The sequence below is a fragment of the Schistocerca serialis genome, unplaced genomic scaffold (genome assembly GCF_023864345.2).
Source record: "Schistocerca serialis cubense isolate TAMUIC-IGC-003099 unplaced genomic scaffold, iqSchSeri2.2 HiC_scaffold_871, whole genome shotgun sequence".
Classification (NCBI taxonomy): Eukaryota; Metazoa; Arthropoda; class Insecta; order Orthoptera; family Acrididae; genus Schistocerca; species Schistocerca serialis.
The window spans coordinates 1,693,221-1,720,530 of NW_026048487.1; positions in this window are offsets into that span (position 1 = coordinate 1,693,221).

Here is a 27,310-nt window from a genome sequence, read left to right on the forward strand (position 1 = left end):
AGTCCTCTTTTACTTAAGTCGGCATTGTGCCTTTTGTATTACATTCGGATGCAATTTCTGTGTTTCATCGTCAATAAGAAGGTCCAAGGGATACAGTAAACCTGAAGTGAAGCATCGGAATCTAAAAGTGGACTCACAGGAGAGGTTCAAATCATAGAAAGTAAGAGTGTCAGTCCTCTTGTACTTAGGTCGGCATTGTGTCTTTTGTATTAAATTCGGATGCAATTAATGTGTTTCATCGTCAATAAGTAGGTGCAAGGTATTCAGTAATCTTGAAGTGAACCATCGGAATCTAAAACTGGAATCGCAGGAGAGGTTCAAATCGTAGAAAGTGAGGGTGTCAGTCCTTTTGTACGTAAATCGGCATTGTGCCTTCTGTATTTAATTCGGATGCAATTTCTGTGTTTCATCGTCAATAAGAATGTGCAAGGTATACAGTAATCTAGAAGTGAAGCATCGGAATCTGAAACTAGACTCACAGGAGAGGTTCAAAACGTAGAAGGTGAGAGTGTCAGTCCTATTGTACATAAGTCGGCATTGGGCCTTTTGTATTAGATTCGGATGCAATTTCTGTGATTCATCGACAATTAGAAGGTGCAAGGTATACACTAAACCTGAAGTGAGGGATCGGAATCTAAAACTGGACTCACAGGAGAATTTCAAATCACAGATATTTAGAGTGTCAGTCCTCTTGTACTTAAGTCGGAATTGTGCCTTTTGTATTAAATTCGGATGCAAACTATGTGTTTCATCGTCAATAAGAAGGTCCAAGGGATACAGTATACCTTAAGTGAAGCATCGGAATCTAAAACTGGACTCACAGGAGAGGTTCAAATCATAGAAAGTGGGAGTATCAGACCTCTTGTACTTAAGTCAGCAATGTGCCTTTTGTATTAGATTCGGATGCAATTTCTGTGTTTCATCGTCAATAAGAAGGTGCAATGTATACAGTAAAGCTGAAGTGAAGGATCGGAATCTATAACTGGACTCAGAGGAGAGGTTCAAATCGTAGAAAGTGAGAGTGTCAGTTCACTTGTACTTAAGTCGGCATTGTGCTTATTTGTATTAATTTCGAATGCAATTTCTGTGTTTCATCGCTAATAAGAAGGTGCAAGGTATACAGTAAACCTGAAGTGTAGCATCGGAATCTAAAACTGGACTCACAGGAGAGGTTCAAATCATAGAAAGTAAGAGTGTCAGTCCTCTTGAACTTAAGTCGGCATTGTGCCTTTTGAATTAAATTTGGATGCAATTCCTGTGTTTCATCGTTAATAAGAATGTGCAAGGTATACAGTAAACCTGAAGTGAAGCATCGGAATCTAAAACTGGACTCACAGGAGAGGTTCAAAACGTAGAAGGTGAGAGTGTCAGTCCTATTGTACTTAAGTCGGCATTGTGCAATTTGTATTAGATTCGGATGCAATTTCTGTGTTTCATCGTCAATATGAGGGTGCAAGGTATACAGTAAACCTGAAGTGAAGCATCAGAATCTAAAACTGGACTCACAGGAGAGGTTCAAATCGTAGAAAGTGAGTGTGTCAGTCCTCTTGTACTTAAGTCGGCATTGTGCCTTTTGTATTAGATTCGGATGCAATTTCTGTGTTTCATCGTCAATAAGAAGGTGCAATGTATACAGTAAAGCTGAAGTGAAGGATCGGAATCTATAACTGGACTCAGAGGAGAGGTTCAAATCGTAGAAAGTGAGAGTGTCAGTTCACTTGTACTTAAGTCGGCATTGTGCTTATTTGTATTAATTTCGAATGCAATTTCTGTGTTTCATCGCTAATAAGAAGGTGCAAGGTATACAGTAAACCTGAAGTGTAGCATCGGAATCTAAAACTGGACTCACAGGAGAGATTCAAATCACAGAAAGTGAGAGTGTCAGTCCTCTTTTACTTATGTCGGCATTGTGCCTTTTGTATTAAATTCGGATGCAATTTCTGTGTTTCATCGTCAATAAGAAGGACCAAGGGATACTGTAAACCTGAAGTGAAGCATCGGAATCTAAAACTGGACTCACAGGAGAGGTTCAAATCATAGAAAGTTAGAGTGTCAGTCCAATTGTACTTAGGTCGGCATTTTGCCCTTTGTATTAGATACGGATGCAATTTCTGTGTTTCATCGCCATAAGAAGGTGCAAGGTATACAGTAAACCTGAATTGTAGCATAGGAATCTAAAACTGGACTCACGGAGGAGGTTCAAATCATAGAAAGTGAGAGTGTCAGTCCTCTTGTACTTAAGTCGGCATTGTGCCTTTTGAATTAAATTTGGATACAATTGCTGTGTTTCATCGTTAATAAGAATGTGCAAGGTATACAGTAAACCTGAAGTGAAGCAACGGAATCTAAAACTGGACTCACAGGAGAGGTTCAAAACGTAGAAGGTGAGAGTGTCAGTCCTATTGTACTTAAGTCGGCATTGTGCCTTTTGTATTAGATTCGGATGCAATTTCTGTGTTTCATCGTCATTATGAAGGTGCAAGGTATACAGTAAACCTGAAGTGAAGCATCGGAATCCAAAACTGGACTCACAGGAGAGGTTCAAATCGTAGAAAGTGAGAGTGTCAGTTCACTTGTACTTAAGTCGGCATTGTGCTTTTTGTATTAATTTCGAATGCAATTTCTGTGTTTCATCGTCAATAACAAGGTGCAAGGTATACAGTAAACCTGAAGTGTAGCATCGGAATCTAAAACTGGACTCACAGGAGAGATTCAAATCACAGAAAGTGAGAGTGTCAGTCCTCCTTTACTTATGTCGGCATTGTGCCTTTTGTATTAGATTCGGATGCAATTTCTGTGTTTCATCGTCAATTAGATGGTGCAAGGTATACAGTAAACCTGAAGTGAAGCATCGGAATCTAAAACTAGACTCACAGGAGAGGTTCAAATCATAGAAAGTAAGAGTGTCAGTCCTCTTGTACTTAGGTCGGATTTGTGCCTTTTGTATTAAATTCGGATACAATTTCTGTGTTTCATCGTCAATAAGAAGGTGCAAGGTATACAGCAAACCTGAAGTGAAGCATCGGAATCTAAAACTGGACTCACAGGAGAGATTCAAAACGTAGAAAGTGAGAGTGTCAGTCCTATTGTACTGATGTCGGCATTGTGCCTTCTGTATTAGATTCGGATGCAATTTCTGTGTTTCATCGTCTATAAGAAGGTGCAAGGTATACAGTAAACCTGAATTGAAGCATCGGAATCTAAAACTGGTCTCACAGGAGAGGTTCATATCGTAGAAAGTGAGACTGTGAGTCCACTTGTACTTAAGTCAGCATTGTGCTTTTTGTATTAAATTCGGATGCAATTTCTGTGTTTCATCGTCAATAAGAAGGTGCAAGGTATACAGTAAACCTGAAGTGAAGCATCGGAATCTAAAACTTGACTCACATGAGAGATTCAAATCATAGAAAGTGAGAGTGTCAGTCCTCTTTCACTTAAGTCGGCGTTGTGCCTTTTGTATTACATTCAGATGCAATTTCTGTTTTTCATCGTCAATAAGAAGGTGCAATGTATACAGTAAATCTGAAGTGAAGCATCGGAATCTAAAACTTGACTCACATGAGAGATTCAAATCATAGAACGTGAGAGTGTCAGTCCTCTTTTACTTAAGTCGGCGTTGTGCCTTTTGTATTACATTCGGATGCAATTTCTGTGTTTCATCGTCAATCAGAAGGTCCAAGGGATACAGTACACCTGAAGTGAAGCATCGGAATCTAAAACTGGACTCACAGGAGAGGTCCAAATCATAGTAAGTGAGAGTGTCAGCACCCTTGTACTTAAGTCAGCATTGTGCCTTTTGTACTAAATTCGGATGCAATCTCTGTGTTTCATCGTCAATAAGAAGGTCCAAGGGATACAGTAAACCTGAAGTGAAGCATCGGAAACTAAAACTGTATTCACAGGAGAGGTTGAAATCATAGAAAGTAAGAGTGTCAGTCCTCTTGTACTGAGGTCATCATTGTGTCTTTTGTATTACATTCGGATGCAATTTCTGTGTTTCTTCGTCAATAAGTAGGTGCAAGGTATACAGTAATCTTGAGGTGAAGCATCGGAATCTAAAACTGGACTCACAGGAGAGGTTCAAATCGTAGAAAGTGAGAGTGTCAGTCCTTTTGTACCTAAATCGGCATTGTGCCTTTTGTATTAAATTCGGATGCAATTTCTGTGTTTCATCGTCAATATGAAGGTGCAAGGTATACAGTAATCTAGAAGTGAAGCATCGGAATATAAAACTGGACTCACAGGAGAGGTTCAAAACGTAGAAGGCGGGAGTGTCAGTGCTATTGTACTTAAGTCGGCATTGTGCCTTTTGTATTAGATTCGTATGCAATTTCTGTGTTTCATCGTCAATATGAAGGTGCAAGGTATACAGTTAACCTGATGTGAAGCATCGGAATCTAAAACTGGACTCACAGGAGAGGTTGAAATCGTAGAATGTGAGAGTGTCTGTCCTCTTGTACTTAAGTCGGCATTGTGCCTTTCTTTTTAGATTCGGATGCAATTTCTGTGTTTCATCGTCAATAAGAAGGTGCAATGTATACAGTAAACCTGAAGTGAAGGATCGGAATCAAAACTGGACTCACAGGAGAGGTTCAAATCGTAGAAAGTGAGAGTGTCAGTCCACTTGTACTTAAGTCGGCATTGTGCTTTTTGTATTAATTTCGAATGCAATTTCTGTGTTTCATCGTCAATAAGAAGGTGCAAGGTATACAGTAAACCTGAAGTGTAGCATAGAAATCTAAAACTGGACTCACAGGAGAGATTCAAATCACAGTAAGTGAGAGTGTCAGTCCTCTTTTACTTAAGTCGGCATTGTGCCTTTTGTATTAAATTCGGATGCAATTTCTGTGTTTCATCGTCAATAAGAAGGTCCAAGGGATACAGTAAACCTGAAGTGAAACATCGGAATCTAAAACTGGACTCACAGGAGAGGTTCAAATCATAGAAAGTAAGAGTGTCAGTCCTCATGTACTTAGGTCGGCATTGTGTCTTTTGTATTTAATTCTGATGCAATTTCTGTGTTTCATCGTCAATAAGTAGGTGCAAGGTATTCAGTAATCTTGAAGTGAAGCATCGGAATCTAAAACTGGACTCGCAGGAGAGGTTCAAATCGTAGAAAGTGAGAGTGTCAGTCCTTTTGTACGTAAATCGGCATTGTGCCTTTTGTATTTAATTCGGATGCAATTTCTGTGTTTCATCGTCAATAAGAATGTGCAAGGTATACAGTAATCTAGAAGTGAAGCATCGGAATCTGAAACTAGACTCACAGGAGAGGTTCAAAACGTAGAAGGTGAGAGTGTCAGTCCTATTGTACATAAGTCGGCATTGGGCCTTTTGTATTAGATTCGGATCCAATTTCTGTGATTCATCGACAATTAGAAGGTGCAAGGTATACACTAAACCTGAAGTGAGGGATCGGAATCTAAAACTGGACTCACAGGAGAAGTTCAAATCATAGATATTTAGAGTGTCAGTCCTCTTGTACTTAAGTCGGCGTTGTGCCTTTTGTATTAAATTCGGATGCAAACTATGTGTTTCATCGTCAATAAGAAGGTCCAAGGGATACAGTATACCTTAAGTGAAACATCGGAATCTAAAACTGGACTCACAGGAGAGGTTCAAATCATAGAAAGTGGGAGTATCAGACCTCTTGTACTTAAGTCAGCAATGTGCCTTTTGTACTAAATTCAGATGCTATCTCTGTGTTTCATCGTCAATAAGTTGATCCAAGGGATACAGTAAACCTGAAGTGAAGCATCGGAATCTAAAACTGGTCTCACAGGAGATGTTCAAATCGTAGAAAGTGAGAGTGTCAGTCCTCTTGTACTTAAGTCGGCATTGTGCCTTTTGAATTAAATTTGGATGCAATTCCTGTGTTTCATCGTTAATAAGAATGTGCAAGGTATACAGTAAACCTGAAGTGAAGCATCGGAATCTAAAACTGGACTCACAGGAGAGGTTCAAAACGTAGAAGGTGAGAGTGTCAGTCCTATTGTACTTAAGTCGGCATTGTGCAATTTGTATTAGATTCGGATGCAATTTCTGTGTTTCATCGTCAATATGAGGGTGCAAGGTATACAGTAAACCTGAAGTGAAGCATCAGAATCTAAAACTGGACTCACAGGAGAGGTTCAAATCGTAGAAAGTGAGTGTGTCAGTCCTCTTGTACTTAAGTCGGCATTGTGCCTTTTGTATTAGATTCGGATGTAATTTCTGTGTTTCATCGTCAATAAGAAGGTGCAATGTATACAGTAAAGCTGAAGTGAAGGATCGGAATCTATAACTGGACTCAGAGGAGAGGTTCAAATCGTAGAAAGTGAGAGTGTCAGTTCACTTGTACTTAAGTCGGCATTGTGCTTATTTGTATTAATTTCGAATGCAATTTCTGTGTTTCATCGCTAATAAGAAGGTGCAAGGTATACAGTAAACCTGAAGTGTAGCATCGGAATCTAAAACTGGACTCACAGGAGAGATTCAAACCACAGAAAGTGAGAGTGTCAGTCCTCTTTTACTTATGTCGGCATTGTGCCTTTTGTATTAAATTCGGATGCAATTTCTGTGTTTCATCGTCAATAAGAAGGACCAAGGGATACTGTAAACCTGAAGTGAAGCATCGGAATCTAAAACTGGACTCACAGGAGAGGTTCAAATCATAGAAAGTTAGAGTGTCAGTCCAATTGTACTTAGGTCGGCATTTTGCCCTTTGTATTAGATACGGATGCAATTTCTGTGTTTCATCGCCATAAGAAGGTGCAAGGTATACAGTAAACCTGAATTGTAGCATAGGAATCTAAAACTGGACTCACGGAGGAGGTTCAAATCATAGAAAGTGAGAGTGTCAGTCCTCTTGTACTTAAGTCGGCATTGTGCCTTTTGAATTAAATTTGGATACAATTGCTGTGTTTCATCGTTAATAAGAATGTGCAAGGTATACAGTAAACCTGAAGTGAAGCAACGGAATCTAAAACTGGACTCACAGGAGAGGTTCAAAACGTAGAAGGTGAGAGTGTCAGTCCTATTGTACTTAAGTCGGCATTGTGCCTTTTGTATTAGATTCGGATGCAATTTCTGTGTTTCATCGTCATTATGAAGGTGCAAGGTATACAGTAAAAATGAAGTGAAGCATCGGAATCCAAAACTGGACCCACAGGAGAGGTTCAAATCGTAGAAAGTGAGAGTGTCAGTTCACTTGTACTTAAGTCGGCATTGTGCTTTTTGTATTAATTTCGAATGCAATTTCTGTGTTTCATCGTCAATAAGAAGGTGCAATGTATACAGTAAAGCTGAAGTGAAGGATCGGAATCTATAACTGGACTCAGAGGAGAGGTTCAAATCGTAGAAAGTGAGAGTGTCAGTTCACTTGTACTTAAGTCGGCATTGTGCTTATTTGTATTAATTTCGAATGCAATTTCTGTGTTTCATCGCTAATAAGAAGGTGCAAGGTATACAGTAAACCTGAAGTGTAGCATCGGAATCTAAAACTGGACTCACAGGAGAGGTTCAAATCATAGAAAGTAAGAGTGTCAGTCCTCTTGAACTTAAGTCGGCATTGTGCCTTTTGAATTAAATTTGGATGCAATTCCTGTGTTTCATCGTTAATAAGAATGTGCAAGGTATACAGTAAACCTGAAGTGAAGCATCGGAATCTAAAACTGGACTCACAGGAGAGGTTCAAAACGTAGAAGGTGAGAGTGTCAGTCCTATTGTACTTAAGTCGGCATTGTGCAATTTGTATTAGATTCGGATGCAATTTCTGTGTTTCATCGTCAATATGAGGGTGCAAGGTATACAGTAAAACTGAAGTGAAGCATCAGAATCTAAAACTGGACTCACAGGAGAGGTTCAAATCGTAGAAAGTGAGTGTGTCAGTCCTCTTGTACTTAAGTCGGCATTGTGCCTTTTGTATTAGATTCGGATGCAATTTCTGTGTTTCATCGTCAATAAGAAGGTGCAATGTATACAGTAAAGCTGAAGTGAAGGATCGGAATCTATAACTGGACTCAGAGGAGAGGTTCAAATCGTAGAAAGTGAGAGTGTCAGTTCACTTGTACTTAAGTCGGCATTGTGCTTATTTGTATTAATTTCGAATGCAATTTCTGTGTTTCATCGCTAATAAGAAGGTGCAAGGTATACAGTAAACCTGAAGTGTAGCATCGGAATCTAAAACTGGACTCACAGGAGAGATTCAAATCACAGAAAGTGAGAGTGTCAGTCCTCTTTTACTTATGTCGGCATTGTGCCTTTTGTATTAAATTCGGATGCAATTTCTGTGTTTCATCGTCAATAAGAAGGACCAAGGGATACTGTAAACCTGAAGTGAAGCATCGGAATCTAAAACTGGACTCACAGGAGAGGTTCAAATCATAGAAAGTTAGAGTGTCAGTCCAATTGTACTTAGGTCGGCATTTTGCCCTTTGTATTAGATACGGATGCAATTTCTGTGTTTCATCGCCATAAGAAGGTGCAAGGTATACAGTAAACCTGAATTGTAGCATAGGAATCTAAAACTGGACTCACGGAGGAGGTTCAAATCATAGAAAGTGAGAGTGTCAGTCCTCTTGTACTTAAGTCGGCATTGTGCCTTTTGAATTAAATTTGGATACAATTGCTGTGTTTCATCGTTAATAAGAATGTGCAAGGTATACAGTAAACCTGAAGTGAAGCAACGGAATCTAAAACTGGACTCACAGGAGAGGTTCAAAACGTAGAAGGTGAGAGTGTCAGTCCTATTGTACTTAAGTCGGCATTGTGCCTTTTGTATTAGATTCGGATGCAATTTCTGTGTTTCATCGTCATTATGAAGGTGCAAGGTATACAGTAAACCTGAAGTGAAGCATCGGAATCCAAAACTGGACTCACAGGAGAGGTTCAAATCGTAGAAAGTGAGAGTGTCAGTTCACTTGTACTTAAGTCGGCATTGTGCTTTTTGTATTAATTTCGAATGCAATTTCTGTGTTTCATCGTCAATAACAAGGTGCAAGGTATACAGTAAACCTGAAGTGTAGCATCGGAATCTAAAACTGGACTCACAGGAGAGATTCAAATCACAGAAAGTGAGAGTGTCAGTCCTCCTTTACTTATGTCGGCATTGTGCCTTTTGTATTAGATTCGGATGCAATTTCTGTGTTTCATCGTCAATTAGATGGTGCAAGGTATACAGTAAACCTGAAGTGAAGCATCGGAATCTAAAACTAGACTCACAGGAGAGGTTCAAATCATAGAAAGTAAGAGTGTCAGTCCTCTTGTACTTAGGTCGGATTTGTGCCTTTTGTATTAAATTCGGATACAATTTCTGTGTTTCATCGTCAATAAGAAGGTGCAAGGTATACAGCAAACCTGAAGTGAAGCATCGGAATCTAAAACTGGACTCACAGGAGAGATTCAAAACGTAGAAAGTGAGAGTGTCAGTCCTATTGTACTGATGTCGGCATTGTGCCTTCTGTATTAGATTCGGATGCAATTTCTGTGTTTCATCGTCTATAAGAAGGTGCAAGGTATACAGTAAACCTGAATTGTAGCATCGGAATCTAAAACTGGTCTCACAGGAGAGGTTCATATCGTAGAAAGTGAGACTGTGAGTCCACTTGTACTTAAGTCAGCATTGTGCTTTTTGTATTAAATTCGGATGCAATTTCTGTGTTTCATCGTCAATAAGAAGGTGCAAGGTATACAGTAAACCTGAAGTGAAGCATCGGAATCTAAAACTTGACTCACATGAGAGATTCAAATCATAGAAAGTGAGAGTGTCAGTCCTCTTTTACTTAAGTCGGCATTGTGCCTTTTGTATTACATTCAGATGCAATTTCTGTTTTTCATCGTCGATAAGAAGGTGCAATGTATACAGTAAATCTGAAGTGAAGCATCGGAATCTAAAACTTGACTCACATGAGAGATTCAAATCGTAGAACGTGAGAGTGTCAGTCCTCTTTTACTTAAGTCGGCATTGTGCCTTTTGTATTACATTCGGATGCAATTTCTGTGTTTCATCGTCAATCAGAAGGTCCAAGGGATACAGTACACCTGAAGTGAAGCATCGGAATCTAAAACTGGACTCACAGGAGAGGTCCAAATCATAGTAAGTGAGAGTGTCAGCACCCTTGTACTTAAGTCAGCATTGTGCCTTTTGTACTAAATTCGGATGCAATCTCTGTGTTTCATCGTCAATAAGAAGGTCCAAGGGATACAGTAAACCTGAAGTGAAGCATCGGAAACTAAAACTGTATTCACAGGAGAGGTTGAAATCATAGAAAGTAAGAGTGTCAGTCCTCTTGTACTGAGGTCATCATTGTGTCTTTTGTATTACATTCGGATGCAATTTCTGTGTTTCTTCGTCAATAAGTAGGTGCAAGGTATACAGTAATCTTGAGGTGAAGCATCGGAATCTAAAACTGGACTCACAGGAGAGGTTCAAATCGTAGAAAGTGAGAGTGTCAGTCCTTTTGTACCTAAATCGGCATTGTGCCTTTTGTATTAAATTCGGATGCAATTTCTGTGTTTCATCGTCAATATGAAGGTGCAAGGTATACAGTAATCTAGAAGTGAAGCATCGGAATATAAAACTGGACTCACAGGAGAGGTTCAAAACGTAGAAGGCGGGAGTGTCAGTGCTATTGTACTTAAGTCGGCATTGTGCCTTTTGTATTAGATTCGTATGCAATTTCTGTGTTTCATCGTCAATATGAAGGTGCAAGGTATACAGTTAACCTGATGTGAAGCATCGGAATCTAAAACTGGACTCACAGGAGAGGTTGAAATCGTAGAATGTGAGAGTGTCTGTCCTCTTGTACTTAAGTCGGCATTGTGCCTTTCTTTTTAGATTCGGATGCAATTTCTGTGTTTCATCGTCAATAAGAAGGTGCAATGTATACAGTAAACCTGAAGTGAAGGATCGGAATCAAAACTGGACTCACAGGAGAGGTTCAAATCGTAGAAAGTGAGAGTGTCAGTCCACTTGTACTTAAGTCGGCATTGTGCTTTTTGTATTAATTTCGAATGCAATTTCTGTGTTTCATCGTCAATAAGAAGGTGCAAGGTATACAGTAAACCTGAAGTGTAGCATAGAAATCTAAAACTGGACTCACAGGAGAGATTCAAATCACAGTAAGTGAGAGTGTCAGTCCTCTTTTACTTAAGTCGGCATTGTGCCTTTTGTATTAAATTCGGATGCAATTTCTGTGTTTCATCGTCAATAAGAAGGTCCAAGGGATACAGTAAACCTGAAGTGAAACATCGGAATCTAAAACTGGACTCACAGGAGAGGTTCAAATCATAGAAAGTAAGAGTGTCAGTCCTCATGTACTTAGGTCGGCATTGTGTCTTTTGTATTTAATTCTGATGCAATTTCTGTGTTTCATCGTCAATAAGTAGGTGCAAGGTATTCAGTAATCTTGAAGTGAAGCATCGGAATCTAAAACTGGACTCGCAGGAGAGGTTCAAATCGTAGAAAGTGAGAGTGTCAGTCCTTTTGTACGTAAATCGGCATTGTGCCTTTTGTATTTAATTCGGATGCAATTTCTGTGTTTCATCGTCAATAAGAATGTGCAAGGTATACAGTAATCTAGAAGTGAAGCATCGGAATCTGAAACTAGACTCACAGGAGAGGTTCAAAACGTAGAAGGTGAGAGTGTCAGTCCTATTGTACATAAGTCGGCATTGGGCCTTTTGTATTAGATTCGGATCCAATTTCTGTGATTCATCGACAATTAGAAGGTGCAAGGTATACACTAAACCTGAAGTGAGGGATCGGAATCTAAAACTGGACTCACAGGAGAAGTTCAAATCATAGATATTTAGAGTGTCAGTCCTCTTGTACTTAAGTCGGCGTTGTGCCTTTTGTATTAAATTCGGATGCAAACTATGTGTTTCATCGTCAATAAGAAGGTCCAAGGGATACAGTATACCTTAAGTGAAACATCGGAATCTAAAACTGGACTCACAGGAGAGGTTCAAATCATAGAAAGTGGGAGTATCAGACCTCTTGTACTTAAGTCAGCAATGTGCCTTTTGTACTAAATTCAGATGCTATCTCTGTGTTTCATCGTCAATAAGTTGATCCAAGGGATACAGTAAACCTGAAGTGAAGCATCGGAATCTAAAACTGGTCTCACAGGAGATGTTCAAATCGTAGAAAGTGAGAGTGTCAGTCCTCTTGTACTTAAGTCGGCATTGTGCCTTTTGAATTAAATTTGAATGCAATTCCTGTGTTTCATCGTTAATAAGAATGTGCAAGGTATACAGTAAACCTGAAGTGAAGCATCGGAATCTAAAACTGGACTCACAGGAGAGGTTCAAAACGTAGAAGGTGAGAGTGTCAGTCCTATTGTACTTAAGTCGGCATTGTGCAATTTGTATTAGATTCGGATGCAATTTCTGTGTTTCATCGTCAATATGAGGGTGCAAGGTATACAGTAAACCTGAAGTGAAGCATCAGAATCTAAAACTGGACTCACAGGAGAGGTTCAAATCGTAGAAAGTGAGTGTGTCAGTCCTCTTGTACTTAAGTCGGCATTGTGCCTTTTGTATTAGATTCGGATGTAATTTCTGTGTTTCATCGTCAATAAGAAGGTGCAATGTATACAGTAAAGCTGAAGTGAAGGATCGGAATCTATAACTGGACTCAGAGGAGAGGTTCAAATCGTAGAAAGTGAGAGTGTCAGTTCACTTGTACTTAAGTCGGCATTGTGCTTATTTGTATTAATTTCGAATGCAATTTCTGTGTTTCATCGCTAATAAGAAGGTGCAAGGTATACAGTAAACCTGAAGTGTAGCATCGGAATCTAAAACTGGACTCACAGGAGAGATTCAAACCACAGAAAGTGAGAGTGTCAGTCCTCTTTTACTTATGTCGGCATTGTGCCTTTTGTATTAAATTCGGATGCAATTTCTGTGTTTCATCGTCAATAAGAAGGACCAAGGGATACTGTAAACCTGAAGTGAAGCATCGGAATCTAAAACTGGACTCACAGGAGAGGTTCAAATCATAGAAAGTTAGAGTGTCAGTCCAATTGTACTTAGGTCGGCATTTTGCCCTTTGTATTAGATACGGATGCAATTTCTGTGTTTCATCGCCATAAGAAGGTGCAAGGTATACAGTAAACCTGAATTGTAGCATAGGAATCTAAAACTGGACTCACGGAGGAGGTTCAAATCATAGAAAGTGAGAGTGTCAGTCCTCTTGTACTTAAGTCGGCATTGTGCCTTTTGAATTAAATTTGGATACAATTGCTGTGTTTCATCGTTAATAAGAATGTGCAAGGTATACAGTAAACCTGAAGTGAAGCAACGGAATCTAAAACTGGACTCACAGGAGAGGTTCAAAACGTAGAAGGTGAGAGTGTCAGTCCTATTGTACTTAAGTCGGCATTGTGCCTTTTGTATTAGATTCGGATGCAATTTCTGTGTTTCATCGTCATTATGAAGGTGCAAGGTATACAGTAAAAATGAAGTGAAGCATCGGAATCCAAAACTGGACTCACAGGAGAGGTTCAAATCGTAGAAAGTGAGAGTGTCAGTTCACTTGTACTTAAGTCGGCATTGTGCTTTTTGTATTAATTTCGAATGCAATTTCTGTGTTTCATCGTCAATAACAAGGTGCAAGGTATACAGTAAACCTGAAGTGTAGCATCGGAATCTAAAACTGGACTCACAGGAGAGATTCAAATCACAGAAAGTGAGAGTGTCAGTCCTCCTTTACTTATGTCGGCATTGTGCCTTTTGTATTAGATTCGGATGCAATTTCTGTGTTTCATCGTCAATTAGATGGTGCAAGGTATACAGTAAACCTGAAGTGAAGCATCGGAATCTAAAACTAGACTCACAGGAGAGGTTCAAATCATAGAAAGTAAGAGTGTCAGTCCTCTTGTACTTAGGTCGGATTTGTGCCTTTTGTATTAAATTCGGATACAATTTCTGTGTTTCATCGTCAATAAGAAGGTGCAAGGTATACAGCAAACCTGAAGTGAAGCATCGGAATCTAAAACTGGACTCACAGGAGAGATTCAAAACGTAGAAAGTGAGAGTGTCAGTCCTATTGTACTGATGTCGGCATTGTGCCTTCTGTATTAGATTCGGATGCAATTTCTGTGTTTCATCGTCTATAAGAAGGTGCAAGGTATACAGTAAACCTGAATTGAAGCATCGGAATCTAAAACTGGTCTCACAGGAGAGGTTCATATCGTAGAAAGTGAGACTGTGAGTCTACTTGTACTTAAGTCAGCATTGTGCTTTTTGTATTAAATTCGGATGCAATTTCTGTGTTTCATCGTCAATAAGAAGGTGCAAGGTATACAGTAAACCTGAAGTGAAGCATCGGAATCTAAAACTTGACTCACATGAGAGATTCAAATCATAGAAAGTGAGAGTGTCAGTCCTCTTTTACTTAAGTCGGCATTGTGCCTTTTGTATTACATTCAGATGCAATTTCTGTTTTTCATCGTCAATAAGAAGGTGCAATGTATACAGTAAATCTGAAGTGAAGCATGGGAATCCAAAACTTGACTCACATGAGAGATTCAAATCATAGAACGTGAGAGTGTCAGTCCTCTTTTACTTAAGTCGGCATTGTGCCTTTTGTATTACATTCGGATGCAATTTCTGTGTTTCATCGTCAATCAGAAGGTCCAAGGGATACAGTACACCTGAAGTGAAGCATCGGAATCTAAAACTGGACTCACAGGAGAGGTCCAAATCATAGTAAGTGAGAGTGTCAGCACCCTTGTACTTAAGTCAGCATTGTGCCTTTTGTACTAAATTCGGATGCAATCTCTGTGTTTCATCGTCAATAAGAAGGTCCAAGGGATACAGTAAACCTGAAGTGAAGCATCGGAAACTAAAACTGTATTCACAGGAGAGGTTGAAATCATAGAAAGTAAGAGTGTCAGTCCTCTTGTACTGAGGTCATCATTGTGTCTTTTGTATTACATTCGGATGCAATTTCTGTGTTTCTTCGTCAATAAGTAGGTGCAAGGTATACAGTAATCTTGAGGTGAAGCATCGGAATCTAAAACTGGACTCACAGGAGAGGTTCAAATCGTAGAAAGTGAGAGTGTCAGTCCTTTTGTACCTAAATCGGCATTGTGCCTTTTGTATTAAATTCGGATGCAATTTCTGTGTTTCATCGTCAATATGAAGGTGCAAGGTATACAGTAATCTAGAAGTGAAGCATCGGAATATAAAACTGGACTCACAGGAGAGGTTCAAAACGTAGAAGGCGGGAGTGTCAGTGCTATTGTACTTAAGTCGGCATTGTGCCTTTTGTATTAGATTCGTATGCAATTTCTGTGTTTCATCGTCAATATGAAGGTGCAAGGTATACAGTTAACCTGATGTGAAGCATCGGAATCTAAAACTGGACTCACAGGAGAGGTTGAAATCGTAGAATGTGAGAGTGTCTGTCCTCTTGTACTTAAGTCGGCATTGTGCCTTTCTTTTTAGATTCGGATGCAATTTCTGTGTTTCATCGTCAATAAGAAGGTGCAATGTATACAGTAAACCTGAAGTGAAGGATCGGAATCAAAACTGGACTCACAGGAGAGGTTCAAATCGTAGAAAGTGAGAGTGTCAGTCCACTTGTACTTAAGTCGGCATTGTGCTTTTTGTATTAATTTCGAATGCAATTTCTGTGTTTCATCGTCAATAAGAAGGTGCAAGGTATACAGTAAACCTGAAGTGTAGCATAGAAATCTAAAACTGGACTCACAGGAGAGATTCAAATCACAGTAAGTGAGAGTGTCAGTCCTCTTTTACTTAAGTCGGCATTGTGCCTTTTGTATTAAATTCGGATGCAATTTCTGTGTTTCATCGTCAATAAGAAGGTCCAAGGGATACAGTAAACCTGAAGTGAAACATCGGAATCTAAAACTGGACTCACAGGAGAGGTTCAAATCATAGAAAGTAAGAGTGTCAGTCCTCATGTACTTAGGTCGGCATTGTGTCTTTTGTATTTAATTCTGATGCAATTTCTGTGTTTCATCGTCAATAAGTAGGTGCAAGGTATTCAGTAATCTTGAAGTGAAGCATCGGAATCTAAAACTGGACTCGCAGGAGAGGTTCAAATCGTAGAAAGTGAGAGTGTCAGTCCTTTTGTACGTAAATCGGCATTGTGCCTTTTGTATTTAATTCGGATGCAATTTCTGTGTTTCATCGTCAATAAGAATGTGCAAGGTATACAGTAATCTAGAAGTGAAGCATCGGAATCTGAAACTAGACTCACAGGAGAGGTTCAAAACGTAGAAGGTGAGAGTGTCAGTCCTATTGTACATAAGTCGGCATTGGGCCTTTTGTATTAGATTCGGATCCAATTTCTGTGATTCATCGACAATTAGAAGGTGCAAGGTATACACTAAACCTGAAGTGAGGGATCGGAATCTAAAACTGGACTCACAGGAGAAGTTCAAATCATAGATATTTAGAGTGTCAGTCCTCTTGTACTTAAGTCGGCATTGTGCCTTTTGTATTAAATTTGGATGCAATTCCTGTGTTTCATCGTTAATAAGAATGTGCAAGGTATACAGTAAACCTGAAGTGAAGCATCGGAATCTAAAACTGGACTCACAGGAGAGGTTAAAAACGTAGAAGGTGAGAGTGTCAGTCCTATTGTACTTAAGTCGGCATTGTGCAATTTGTATTAGATTCGGATGCAATTTCTGTGTTTCATCGTCAATATGAGGGTGCAAGGTATACAGTAAACCTGAAGTGAAGCATCAGAATCTAAAACTGGACTCACAGGAGAGGTTCAAATCGTAGAAAGTGAGTGTGTCAGTCCTCTTGTACTTAAATCGGCATTGTGCCTTTTGTATTAGATTCGGATGCAATTTCTGTGTTTCATCGTCAATAAGAAGGTGCAATGTATACAGTAAAGCTGAAGTGAAGGATCGGAATCTATAACTGGACTCAGAGGAGAGGTTCAAATCGTAGAAAGTGAGAGTGTCAGTTCACTTGTACTTAAGTCGGCATTGTGCTTATTTGTATTAATTTCGAATGCAATTTCTGTGTTTCATCGCTAATAAGAAGGTGCAAGGTATACAGTAAACCTGAAGTGTAGCATCGGAATCTAAAACTGGACTCACAGGAGAGATTCAAATCACAGAAAGTGAGAGTGTCAGTTCTCTTTAACTTATGTCGGCATTGTGCCTTTTGTATTAAATTCGGATGCAATTTCTGTGTTTCATCGTCAATAAGAAGGTCCAAGGGATACTGTAAACCTGAAGTGAAGCATCGGAATCTAAAACTGGACTCACAGGAGAGGTTCAAATCATAGAAAGTTAGAGTGTCAGTCCAATTGTACTTAGGTCGGCATTTTGCCCTTTGTATTAGATACGGATGCAATTTCTGTGTTTCATCGCCATAAGAAGGTGCAAGGTATACAGTAAACCTGAATTGTAGCATCGGAATCTAAAACTGGACTCACGGAAGAGGTTCAAATCATAGAAAGTTAGAGTGTCAGTCCTCTTGTACTTAAGTCGGCATTGTGCCTTCTGTATTAGATTCGGATGCAATTTCTGTGTTTCATCGTCTATAAGAAGGTGCAAGGTATACAGTAAACCTGAATTGAAGCATCGGAATCTAAAACTGGTCTCACAGGAGAGGTTCATATCGTAGAAAGTGAGACTGTGAGTCCACTTGTACTTAAGTCAGCATTGTGCTTTTTGTATTAAATTCGGATGCAATTTCTGTGTTTCATCGTCAATAAGAAGGTGCAAGGTATACAGTAAACCTGAAGTGAAGCATCGGAATCTAAAACTTGACTCACATGAGAGATTCAAATCATAGAAAGTGAGAGTGTCAGTCCTCTTTTACTTAAGTCGGCATTGTGCCTTTTGTATTACATTCAGATGCAATTTCTGTTTTTCATCGTCAATAAGAAGGTGCAATGTATACAGTAAATCTGAAGTGAAGCATCGGAATCTAAAACTTGACTCACATGAGAGATTTAAATCATAGAACGTGAGAGTGTCAGTCCTCTTTTACTTAAGTCGGCATTGTGCCTTTTGTATTACATTCGGATGCAATTTCTGTGTTTCATCGTCAATCAGAAGGTCCAAGGGATACAGTACACCTGAAGTGAAGCATCGGAATCTAAAACTGGACTCACAGGAGAGGTCCAAATCATAGTAAGTGAGAGTGTCAGCACCCTTGTACTTAAGTCAGCATTGTGCCTTTTGTACTAAATTCGGATGCAATCTCTGTGTTTCATCGTCAATAAGAAGGTCCAAGGGATACAGTAAACCTGAAGTGAAGCATCGGAAACTAAAACTGTATTCACAGGAGAGGTTGAAATCATAGAAAGTAAGAGTGTCAGTCCTCTTGTACTTAGGTCACCATTGTGTCTTTTGTATTACATTCGGATGCAATTTCTGTGTTTCTTCGTCAATAAGTAGGTGCAAGGTATACAGTAATCTTGAGGTGAAGCATCGGAATCTAAAACTGGACTCACAGGAGAGGTTCAAATCGTAGAAAGTGAGAGTGTCAGTCCTTTTGTACCTAAATCGGCATTGTGCCTTTTGTATTAAATTCGGATGCAATTTCTGTGTTTCATCGTCAATATGAAGGTGCAAGGTATACAGTAATCTAGAAGTGAAGCATCGGAATATAAAACTGGACTCACAGGAGAGGTTCAAAACGTAGAAGGCGGGAGTGTCAGTGCTATTGTACTTAAGTCGGCATTGTGCCTTTTGTATTAGATTCGTATGCAATTTCTGTGTTTCATCGTCAATATGAAGGTGCAAGGTATACAGTTAACCTGATGTGAAGCATCGGAATCTAAAACTGGACTCACAGGAGAGGTTGAAATCGTAGAATGTGAGAGTGTCCGTCCTCTTGTACTTAAGTCGGCATTGTGCCTTTCTTTTTAGATTCGGATGCAATTTCTGTGTTTCATCGTCAATAAGAAGGTGCAATGTATACAGTAAACCTGAAGTGAAGGATCGGAATCAAAACTGGACTCACAGGAGAGGTTCAAATCGTAGAAAGTGAGAGTGTCAGTCCACTTGTACTTAAGTCGGCATTGTGCTTTTTGTATTAATTTCGAATGCAATTTCTGTGTTTCATCGTCAATAAGAAGGTGCAAGGTATACAGTAAACCTGAAGTGTAGCATAGAAATCTAAAACTGGACTCACAGGAGAGATTCAAATCACAGTAAGTGAGAGTGTCAGTCCTCTTTTACTTAAGTCGGCATTGTGCCTTTTGTATTAAATTCGGATGCAATTTCTGTGTTTCATCGTCAATAAGAAGGTCCAAGGGATACAGTAAACCTGAAGTGAAACATCGGAATCTAAAACTGGACTCACAGGAGAGGTTCAAATCATAGAAAGTAAGAGTGTCAGTCCTCATGTACTTAGGTCGGCATTGTGTCTTTTGTATTTAATTCTGATGCAATTTCTGTGTTTCATCGTCAATAAGTAGGTGCAAGGTATTCAGTAATCTTGAAGTGAAGCATCGGAATCTAAAACTGGACTCGCAGGAGAGGTTCAAATCGTAGAAAGTGAGAGTGTCAGTCCTTTTGTACGTAAATCGGCATTGTGCCTTTTGTATTTAATTCGGATGCAATATCTGTGTTTCATCGTCAATAAGAATGTGCAAGGTATACAGTAACCTAGAAGTGAAGCATCGGAATCTGAAACTAGACTCACAGGAGAGGTTCAAAACGTAGAAGGTGAGAGTGTCAGTCCTATTGTACATAAGTCGGCATTGGGCCTTTTGTATTAGATTCGGATCCAATTTCTGTGATTCATCGACAATTAGAAGGTGCAAGGTATACACTAAACCTGAAGTGAGGGATCGGAATCTAAAACTGGACTCACAGGAGAAGTTCAAATCATAGATATTTAGAGTGTCAGTCCTCTTGTACTTAAGTCGGCATTGTGCCTTTTGTATTAAATTCGGATGCAAACTATGTGTTTCATCGTCAATAAGAAGGTCCAAGGGATACAGTATACCTTAAGTGAAACATCGGAATCTAAAACTGGACTCACAGGAGAGGTTCAAATCATAGAAAGTGGGAGTATCAGACCTCTTGTACTTAAGTCAGCAATGTGCCTTTTGTACTAAATTCAGATGCTATCTCTGTGTTTCATCGTCAATAAGTTGATCCAAGGGATACAGTAAACCTGAAGTGAAGCATCGGAATCTAAAACTGGTCTCACAGGAGATGTTCAAATCGTAGAAAGTGAGAGTGTCAGTCCTCTTGTACTTAAGTCGGCATTGTGCCTTTTGAATTAAATTTGGATGCAATTCCTGTGTTTCATCGTTAATAAGAATGTGCAAGGTATACAGTAAACCTGAAGTGAAGCATCGGAATCTAAAACTGGACTCACAGGAGAGGTTAAAAACGTAGAAGGTGAGAGTGTCAGTCCTATTGTACTTAAGTCGGCATTGTGCAATTTGTATTAGATTCGGATGCAATTTCTGTGTTTCATCGTCAATATGAGGGTGCAAGGTATACAGTAAACCTGAAGTGAAGCATCAGAATCTAAAACTGGACTCACAGGAGAGGTTCAAATCGTAGAAAGTGAGTGTGTCAGTCCTCTTGTACTTAAATCGGCATTGTGCCTTTTGTATTAGATTCGGATGCAATTTCTGTGTTTCATCGTCAATAAGAAGGTGCAATGTATACAGTAAAGCTGAAGTGAAGGATCGGAATCTATAACTGGACTCAGAGGAGAGGTTCAAATCGTAGAAAGTGAGAGTGTCAGTTCACTTGTACTTAAGTCGGCATTGTGCTTATTTGTATTAATTTCGAATGCAATTTCTGTGTTTCATCGCTAATAAGAAGGTGCAAGGTATACAGTAAACCTGAAGTGTAGCATCGGAATCTAAAACTGGACTCACAGGAGAGATTCAAATCACAGAAAGTGAGAGTGTCAGTTCTCTTTTACTTATGTCGGCATTGTGCCTTTTGTATTAAATTCGGATGCAATTTCTGTGTTTCATCGTCAATAAGAAGGTCCAAGGGATACTGTAAACCTGAAGTGAAGCATCGGAATCTAAAACTGGACTCACAGGAGAGGTTCAAATCATAGAAAGTTAGAGTGTCAGTCCAATTGTACTTAGGTCGGCATTTTGCCCTTTGTATTAGATACGGATGCAATTTCTGTGTTTCATCGCCGTAAGAAGGTGCAAGGTATACAGTAAACCTGAATTGTAGCATCGGAATCTAAAACTGGACTCACGGAAGAGGTTCAAATCATAGAAAGTTAGAGTGTCAGTCCTCTTGTACTTAAGTCGGCATTGTGCCTTTTGTATTAAATTCGGATGCAAACTATTTGTTTCATCGTAAATCAGAAGGTCCAAGGGATACAGTAAACCTGAACGGAAGCATCGGAATCTATAACTGGACTCAGAGGAGAGGTTCAAATCGTAGAATGTGAGAGTGTCAGTCCACTTGTACTTACGTCGGCATTGTGCTTTTTGTATTAAATTCGGATGAATTTCTGTGTTTCATTGTCATTAAGAAGGTCCAAGGGATACAGTAAACCTGAAGTGAAGCATCGGAATCTGAAACTGGACCCACAGGAGAGGTTCAAATCATAGAAAGTTAGAGTGTCAGTCCTCTCTTACTGAAGTCTGCATTGTGCCTTTTGTATTAAATTCGGATGCAAACTACGTGTTTCATCGTCAATAAGAAGGTCCAAGGGATACAATTAACCTGAAGTGAAGCATCGGAATCTAGAACTGGACTCACAGGCGAGGTTCAAATCATAGAAAGTGAGGGTGTCACTCCTCTTGTACTTAAGTCAGCAATGTGCCTTTTGCACTAAATTCGGATGCAATCTCTGTGTTTCATCGTCAATAAGAAGGTCCAAGGGATACAGTAAACCTGAAGTGAAGCATCGGAATCTAAAAGTGGACCCACAGGAGAGTTTCAAATCATACAAAGTGGGACCGTCAGTCCTCTTTCACATAAGTCGGCATTGTGCCTTTTGTATCTAATTCGGATGCAATTTCTGTGTTTCATCGTCTATAAGATGGTGCATGGTATACTGCAAACCTGAAGTGAAGAGTCGGAATCTAAGACTGGACTCACAGGAGAGGTTCAAATCGTAGAAAGTGAGAGCGTCTGTCCTCTTGTACTTAAGTGGACATTGTGCCTTTTGTATTAAATTCGGATGCAATTTCTGTGTTTCATCGTCAATAAGTAGGTCCATGGTATACAGTAAACCTGAAGTGAAGCATCGGAATCTAAAACTGGACGCACAGGAGAGGTTCAAAACGTAGAAAGTGAGAGTGTCAGTCCTATTGTACCTAAGTCGGCATTGTGCCTTTTGTATTAGATTCGGATGCATTTTCTGTGTTTCATCGTTAATAAGAAGGTGCAAGGATTACAGTAAACCTGAAGTGAAGCATCGGAATCAAAAACTGGACTCACAGGAGAGGTTCAAATCATGGAGGGAGAGAATGTCAGTCCTCTTGTACTTATCGCGGCATTGTGAATTTTGTATTAAATACGGATGCAATTTCTGTGTTTCATCGTCAATAAGAAGGTGAAAGTTATACAGTAAACCTAAAGTGAAGCATCGGAATCGAAAATTTACTCACAGGAGAGGTTCACATCGTAGAAAGTGAGTTTGTCAGTCCTCTTGTACTTGAGCCGACATTGTGCCTTATGTATTAAATTCGGATGCAATTTCTGTGTTTCATAGTCAATAAGATGGTGCAAGGTATACAGTAATCTTGAAGTGAAGCATCGGAATCTAAAACTGGGACTCACAGGAGAGGTTCAAATCGTAGAAAGTGTGAGTGTCAGTCCTCATGTACTTAAGTCGGCTTTCTGCCTTTTGTATTAAAATCGGATGCAAGTTCTGTGTTTCATCGTCAATAAGAAGGTGCAAGGTATACAGTAATCTTGAAAATGAAGCATTGGAATCTAAAACTGGACTCACAGGAAGGGATTAAATCATAGAAAGTGACACTGTCAGTCCTCTTGTACTTAAGTCGGCATTGTGCCTTTTGTATTAAATTCGGATGCAATTACTGTGTTTCATCGTCAATAGGAAGGTGCAAGGTATACAGTAATCTTGAAGTGAAGCATGGGAATCTTAATCTGGACTCACAGGAGAGGTTCCAATCGTAGAAAGTGAGAGTGTCAGTCCCCTTGTACTTAAGGCGGCATAGTGCCTTTTGTGTTAAATTCGGATGCAACTTCTGCGATTCATCGTCAATAAGAAGGTGCAAGTTATACGGTAAACCTGAAGTGAAGCATCGGAATCTAAAACAGGACTCACAGGAGAGGTTCAAGTCATAGAAACTGAGAGTTCAGTAATCTTGTACTTATGTCGGCATTGTGCCTTTTGTATTAAATTCGGATGCAATTTCTGTGTTTCATCGTCAATAAGAAGGTGCAAGGTATACAGTAAACCTGAAGTGAAGCGTCGGATTCTAAAACTGGACTCACAGGAGAGGTTCAAATCGTTGATAAAGAGGGGGTCAGTCCTCTTGTACTTAAGTCGGCATTGTGCCTTTTGTATTAAATTCGGATGCAATTTCTGTGTTTCATCGTCAATAACAAGGTGCAAGGTATAAAGTAAACCTGAAGTGAAGCATCGGAATCTTTAACTGGACTCACAGGAGAGGTTCAAATCATAGAAAGTGAGAGTGTCAGTCCTATTGTACTTAAGTCGGCATTGTGCCTTTTGTATTAGATTCGGATGCAATTTCTGTGTTTCATCGTCAATACGAAGGTGTAAGGTATACAGTAAACCTGAAGTGAAGCATCGGATTCTAAAACTGGACTCACAGGAGAGGTTCAAATCGTAGAAAGTGAGAGTGTCAGTCCACTTGTACTTAAGTCGGCATTGTGCTTTTTGTATTAATTTCGGATGCAATTTCTGCGTTTCATCGTCAATAAGAAGGTGCAAGGTATACAGTAAACCTGAAGTGAAGCATCGGAATCTAAAACTGGACTCACAGGAGAGATTCAAATCATAGAAAGTGAGAGTGTCAGTCCTCTTTTACTTAAGTCGGCATTGTGCCTTTTGTATTAAATTCGGATGCAATTTCTGTGTTTCATCGTCAATAAGAAGGTCCAAGGGATACAGTAAACCTGAAGGGAAGCATCGGAATCTAAAACTGGACAGACAGGAGAGGTTCAAATCACAGAGAGTTAGAGTGTCAGTCCTCTTGTACTTAAGTTGGCATTGTGGCTTTTGTATTAAATTCGGATGCAAGCTATGTGTTTCATCGTCAATAAGCAGGTCCAAGGGATACAGTAAACCTGAAGTGAAGCATTGGATTCTAAAACTGGACTCACAGGAGAGGTTCAAACCATAGAAAGTGAGAGTGTCAGTCCTCTTGTACTGAAGTCAGCAATGTGCCCTTTGTATTATATTCGGATGCAATTTCTGTGTTTCATCGTCAATAAGAAGGTGCAATTTGTGCAGTAAACCTGAAGTGAAGCATCGGAATCTAAAACTGGACTCACAGGAGAGGTTCAAATCGTAGAAAGTGAGAGTGTCAGTCCTCTTGTACTTAAGTCGGCATTGTGCCTTTTGTATTAAATTCGGATGTATTTTTTGTGTTTCATCGTCAATAAGAAGGTGCAAGGTACACAGTAAACCTGAATTGAAGCATCGGAATCTAAAACTGGACTCACAGGATAGGTTGAAATCGTAGAAAGTGAGAGTGTCAGTCCTCTTGTACTTAAGTCGGCATTGTGCCTTTTGTATTAGATTCGGATGTAATTGTTGTGTTTCATCGTCAATAAGAAGGTGCAAGGTATACAGTAAACCTGAATTGAAGCATCGGAATCTAAAGGTGGACTCACAGGAGAGGTTCAAATCGTAGAATGTGAGAGTGTCAGTCCACTTGTACTTACGTCGGCATTGTGCTTTTTGTATTAAATTCGGGTGAATTTCTGTGTTTCATCGTCAATAAGAAGGTCCAAGGGATACAGTAAACCTGAAGTGAAGCATCGGAATCTAAAACTGGACCCACAGGAGAGGTTCAAATTATAGAAAGTTAGAGTGTCAGTCCTCTTTTACTGAAGTCTGCATTGTGCCTTTTGTATTAAATTCGGATGCAAAGTATGTGTTTCATCGTCAATAAGATGGTGCAAGGTATACTGTAATCTTGAAGAGAAGCATCGGAATCTAAAACTGGACTCACAGGAGAGGTTCAAATCGTAGAAAGTGAGGGTGTCAGTCCTCATGTACTTTAGTCGCATTCTGCCTTTTGTATTAAACTCGGATGCAATTTCTGTGTTTCATCGTCAATAAGAAGGAGCAAGGTATACAGTAATCTTGAAAATGAAGCATCGGAATCTAAAACTGGACTCACAGGAGAGGATCAAATCATAGAAAGTGAGAGTGTCAATCCTCTTGTACTTAAGTCGGCATTGTGCTTTTGTATTAAATTCGGATGCAATTACTGTGTTTCATCGTCAATAAGAAGGTGCAAGGTATACAGTAATGTTGAAGTGAAGCATGGGAATCTTAATCTGGACTCACAGGAAAGGTCCACATCATAGAAAGTGAGAGTGTCAGTCCTCTTGTACTTAAGGCTGCATGGTGCCTTTTGTAGTAAATTCGGATGCAATTTCTGTGTTTCATCGTCAATAAGAAGGTGCAAGGTATACAGTAAACCTGAAGTGAAGCGTCGGAATCTAAAACTGGACCCACAGGAGAGGTTCAAATCATAGAAAGTGAGAGTGTCAGCACTCTTGTACTTAAGTCGGCATTGTGCCTTTTGTATTATATTCGGATGCAATTTCTTTGTTTCTTCGTCAATAAGATAGTGCAAGGTATACAGTAAACCTGAAGTGAAGCATCGGAATCTAAAACTGTACTCACAGGAGAGGTTCAAATCGTAGAGAGTGAGAGTGTCAGTCCTCTTGTACTTAAGTCGGCATTGTGCCTTTTGTATTAAATTCGGATGTAATTTTTGTGTTTCATCGTCAATACGAAGGTGCAAAGTATACAGTAAACTTGAATTGAAGCATCGGAATCTAAAACTGGACTCACAGGATAGGTTCAAATCGTAGAAAGTGAGAGTGTCAGACCTCTTGTACTTAAGTCGGCATTGTGCCTTTTGTATTAGATTCGGATTTAATTGTTGTGTTTCATCGTCAATAAGAAGGTGCAAGGTATACAGTAAACCTGAATTGAAGCATCGGAATCAAAAACTGGACTCACAGGAGAGGTTCAAATCGTAGAATGTGAGAGTGTCAGTCCTATTGTACTTAAGTCGGCATTGTGCCTTTTGTATTAGATTCGGATGCATTTTCTGTGTTTCATCGTCAATAAGAAGGTGCAAGGATTACAGTAAACCTGAAGTGAAGCATCGGAATCAAAAACTGGACTCACAGGAGAGGTTCAAATCATAGAGGGAGAGAATGTCAGGCCTCTTGTACTTATCGCGGCATTGTGAATTTTGTATTAATTTCGGATGCAATTTCTGTGTTTCATCGTCAATAAGAAGGTGAAAGTTATACAGTAAACCTAAAGTGAAACATCTGAACCTAAAACTGGACTCACAGGAGAGGTTCAAATCATAGAGAGAGAGAGTGTCAGTCCTCTTGTACTTATGTCGGCATTGTGCCTTTTCTATTAAATTCGGATGCAATTTCTGTGTTACATCGTTAATAAGAATGTGCAAGGTATAAAGTAAACCTGAAGTGAAACATCGGAATCTAAAACTGGAGTCACAGGAGAGGTTCAAATCATAGAAAGTGAGAGTGTCAGTCCTCTTGTACTTATGTCGGCATTGTGCCTTTTGTAGTAAATTCGGATGAAATTTCTGTTTTTCATCGTCAATAAGAAGTTGCAAGGTATACAGTAATCTTGATGTGAAGCATCGGAATCTAAAACTGGACTCACACGAGAGGTTCATATCGTAGAAAGTGAGAGTGTCAGTCCTCATGTACTTAAGTCGGCATTGTGCCTTTTGTATTAAAATCGGATGCAATTTCTGTGTTTCATTAAATATAAGAAGGTGCAAGGTATACAGTAATCTTGAAAATGAAGCATCGGAATCTAAAACTGGACCCACAGGAGAGGTTCAAATCATAGAAAGTGAGAGTGTCAACCCTCTTGTACTTAAGTCGGCATTGTGCCATTTGTATCATATTCGGATGCTATTTCTGTGTTTCGTCGTCAATAAGAAGGTGCAAGGTATACAGTAAACCTGAAGTGAAGCATCGGAATCTAAAACTGGACTCACAGGAGAGGTTTAAATCGTAGAATGTGAGAGTGTCAGTCCTCTTGTACTTAAGTCGGCATTGTGGCTTTTGTATTAAATTCGGATGTAATTTTTGTGTTTCATCGTCAATACGAAGGTGCAAGGTATACAGTAAACTTGAATTGAAGCATCGGAATCTAA